The 4480-nt window shown below is 41.4% G+C and overlaps 1 pseudogene; it reads right to left on the bottom strand.

Annotated features, from left to right (window-relative positions):
* Positions 1 to 1199: 1199 nt before the first annotated feature.
* On the bottom strand, positions 1200 to 4131 carry LOC110742546 (annotated as a pseudogene).
* Between the last annotated feature and the right edge of the window lie 349 nt (positions 4132 to 4480).

Consider the following 4480-nt stretch of genomic DNA (forward strand, 5'->3'; position numbering starts at 1 on the left):
ACTAACTGACATAATTTGAGCAACTGGATCCAGCAGCACCTGAAGTCAGATACCCATGGATATTTTAGTTATATGTACCAATAAATTCATCTTCTTTTCTGTTTAAGCCAGTTTGATTTCATTTTCTGCTTTTCAAAACCAAAAGTGCTGAAAATGTACTAAGGGGGAAAAAATAGAAATGTGAAATAGCTGAAAATCAGATGATATTTGTGTCTTAGCAAATGATGTGCTTATTCCTTTTATCTTTCCTTTAATATGTAAACTTAATTTTAAAGAAATGTTTCAACCAATTTAGCCAATTTGTTTCTTGTCTGACACTCTTTTTTTCTCCTAATGGATGTATTACATTTTGGAAGATTGACTCTGGTTCCACAGAGAGTTGATTTTCTTTGTTCTTAGTATCACAGAATAGGCTCCCAATGAATAAAAGAAAATTTTAGTTCACTGTTATCTATTGTGTAGTGAAAATGATTGACTCGCTAAACGCCAATCATGAGACCAGCCAATCTTGTTGATTCAACAAAAGTATCACCTGCCATCAAGAAATCTTTTCAGTTCCTGAAGCTAACTTGCAAAATATTTATAATAATCATGCCTGAAAATGTTGAACATAGTTAAGATTGTTTATCTCCTTTATTGAGTAATGATTTGAGAAATAAGAGAGAAGAATCATTCAATCTGAAAAGCAATCTTGAACTGTAAACGCTATTTAAAAACAAATAATTGTTTTATCTCTGAGTGGTAAGACTCAGCAAACTTTCTTGACTAAATGACCCTTTGTCAGCTATGGATCTATTGCAAATTAAAATTAGCATCATCAGAATTTGGGAAATTTAAGCATTAATTATACGACAGAATACATTGAGTTTGTTTGGTTTTTTTTTTTCACCAAAGCACTTTTTATTTGAGGCAAAGAGAAGTCTTGCTGAAGGGATTACAGTTCCAAGCAGTCAAAACTCAACTGTTGTGGCCAGGTGCAGTGGTTCTCGCCTGTAATCCCAGCACTTTGGGAGGCCAAGGCAGGAGGATCATGAGGTCAGGATATCGAGACCATCCTGGCTAACACGGTGAAACCCTGTCTCTACTAAAAACACAAAAAACTAGCTGGACATGGTAGCAGGCACCTGTAGTCCCAGCTACTCGGGAGGCTGAGGCAGGAGAATAGTGTGAACCTGGGAGGCGGAGCTTGCAGTGAGCCAAGATCACGCCACTGTACTCCAGCCTGGGCAACAGAGCGAGACTCCATTTCAAGAAACAAACAAACAAACAAAAACAAAAAACTCACCTGTTAGTGGCACTATTTTGACCTGGTATATTTTGCTTCCCTTTGGTCAGAAAAGGGTATTCAGGTTATACTTTCCCCACCGGGGCAAAAAGAACAAAGCAAACTGAAAGAGACTTCTACTCTACTGACACTGCTCTTCAGATCCAACATCAACCTAGATAAGTCCTTGCTGGCCACTCTACAGGTTGCTCTCCCACTGCTGAGTGACACAGGCCAGGCCATACTACATTTGCAAGAAAAAAATGAGATAGGAAACACAGGTATAGGTCACTTAGGGATGAGCAGGCATCCACAGCTTCAAAACTTCATGGAAAGGGTAGTCCTTGTGGGAGGCATAGCTCTCCAAGGCACAGACCCTCCAGTTCCTGTTGTAGCTGAGTAAGGTGGTCATATCCTGGCTGCTCAGTTCAAAGTCAAAGACCTTAAAGTTCTCAGCAATGCATTTTGGTGTCACAGACTTGGGGATCACCTCCAAGTTCCTCTGCATGGGGGAACTGGATCAGAATCTGGGCTGTGGTTTTATTGTGCTTGGCTGAGATCACTTTGATCCTGGGATCCTCCAGGATGGAAGGGGCCTCAGGCTTGGCCCAGGGTCTGTCAGGAGAGCCAGGGGGGCTATAGGTGGTCACCAAGATGCCCTTGGACTGGCAGTACGGGAGTGAGGTACGGGTGGCACTCAATCTGGTTAACCGCTGGCTTATACCTTAAGCCAGGTTTCTTTAAGATCCTCTCCACCTGGAGATGATTACAGTCGGAGATGCTAATAGCTATCACCAGCCCTTCATCCACAAGCGCTTCCATGGCTGCCCATGTGTTCACAATGTTGGTGTCATTGGGAACCATGTTGTCCGACTCGTCCAATGGGAAAAATTCCGTTCCAGGCTTAAAGTCGGTCAGCCAGTGAATAAGGTGGAGGTCCAGGTAGTCCAGCTTCAGGTTGCTGAGCGTCTTCTGGCAGGATCCTTTCACCAGGACCTTCTTATGGTACGTGCACCCCAGCTTGCTGATAAGCCTCTGGCTTCACCACCTGCTCCCTAAGCTGCTCCTGAATGGCCACCCCCACCTCATTCTCATTCTGGTACATGTAGGTGCAATCGATGTGGGGGTACCTGACATCAATCGCCACCTTCACAGCCTTGGTTACCTAGCTCAGAGGGGACTTCCAGGTGCCCAGCCCCAGGATGGGCATCTCGGTGCCGTTAGTGAGGACAGGGTGGCTCGCCACGGCTGCTGCGCTCCCCAGACCCCGCCCAGAACCGTACATTGAAATTTTTAATATCTAAGTTTTCAGGAAAACCCAAGTGGCAATTAGGAATGCAAAGTTTGGGGAAAGTTTTCATTCGAATACAAATATTGTTATTATTATCTTTAAGTCATGGTTCCTCAACATTGGCTGCATATTGGAACCAGTTTGGTTTTAAAAATACTGATAATTGAGATACATTATATGGAGTACTGCCTGCATTAGGGAGGTGTTTAAAAACCTCTCCAGGTGATTCTAATGTGCAAAGTTTGAGCATAATTGCTTTAAGTCAATGCTACCATTTTAATGCTCATATAAATCACCTGGGGGTGTTGTTAAACTCAGTTTCTGATTCAGTGGGCCTAGAATGCAGTCCAAGATTCTGCATTTCTAACTCTGTGGTTGCTGGTGTGGGTACCACATTTGGAGTAGCAGGGATCTAAGGCATTGGTTGCTTTTTTGGAGTAAATGCGTATAAGAGAATTTTCTAGTGTCCAACCACTGCCTGTCTTAAGACTGGAAATCACTTGTGATGAGGAGGTTTGTGGTAATTGAACTTGACCTGTAGAGGACATTCTATTATAATGAAGACTTGTTGAGAGTTGCTATTCCTGCTGATGGTACTACCTTTGCAAAGGGTGCAGGAAAGGAGAACTGGGGTGCTACCAAGCTTTCTGATTTCACACCCTCTGGCTCTGTTCAAAGGGGTGCTTGGCAAAATGGCAAAGCTTGACTTTTATACCTTCACCCACGCCTTGCCCTACTCCTTTTCTCCTGGCCTACTAGCCAAGCCAGCCACCTTCCTGCAGCCAGTTTCTCTACTTTACTAATTAAAATACAGTTTTGAAGATCTTACTCCCTCCAGTTGCACCCCAATGGAAGGCACTTAATTGATTCCAGATTGGCAGCTCTCTTAGTGGATAATGCAGGAATGTTATGAACTTCTGTTTGAAAGTGGAGATGAAATCTCCTTTCTTTTGTCTTATATTCAGTGTTCTACTGACTCACCGCTTCCAAAAACAACATCCTTTTCTGAAATAAGATGTAGTTGCAAATATATTATACTTTGTGATATATTAGTACCCACACCTTATTATAGCCCATGAGCTAAGGTGCTAACTTCAACAAGATCCCAATCCCTACGTCTCAAAAACCCTAATCAAATTCGGTTTGGTCTACTTAAATAGTAGACAACATAAACATAACAACATGGGGAAATATTATTTTCTTAGCAGCAATATCATCCCCAAGGAAGTGGTTTTTTGGGGGTGAATGTTTTTGTTAAGTTTGGATAGAGTAGGGAGTGAGATCTTTTAAGGACACACTTAAGGAAAAAAATTACAGTTTGCTCTTAGAGTTAAATGAAATGCACTTATTTGGCCAAGTGTGGTATATGAGTTGAGCACAGGAGCTGAGAACAGCAGAAAAGATTTTTGGCAGCTGTATCAGGAAGGGGGAAGAGAGATGGCGTTACTAACGGAGAGAATAATTTGTTTAGGGCAGGTGGAGATTAGATATCTGGAGGAAATTTCAGTGCATTTAAAAAATGTTTTGTTTTTAATTTTTGTGGATATATAGTAAGTGTATATACTTATGGAGTACATGAAATGTTTTGATAGAAGCGTGCAATGCGTGATAATCACATCATGGAAAATGAGGTATCCATCCATTCAAGCATTTATCCTTTGTATTACAAGCACTTCTATTACAATTTTTCATTTATTTTAAAATTTACAATTTTTATTGACTATCATCACCCAGCTGTGGTATCAAATACTAGGTCTTATTCTTTCTAACTATTGTTTTTTGTACCCAAATACCCCCTGCGCCTCCTCACTACCCTTCCTAGGCTCTGGTAACTATCCTTCTATTTTCTATATCAATGAGTTCAATTGTTTTGATTTTTAGATCCCACAAATAAGTGAGAACATGTGATGTTTGTCTTTCTGTGC

Source organism: Papio anubis, chromosome 2, assembly GCF_008728515.1.
Source record: "Papio anubis isolate 15944 chromosome 2, Panubis1.0, whole genome shotgun sequence".
NCBI classification, from domain to species: Eukaryota; Metazoa; Chordata; class Mammalia; order Primates; family Cercopithecidae; genus Papio; species Papio anubis.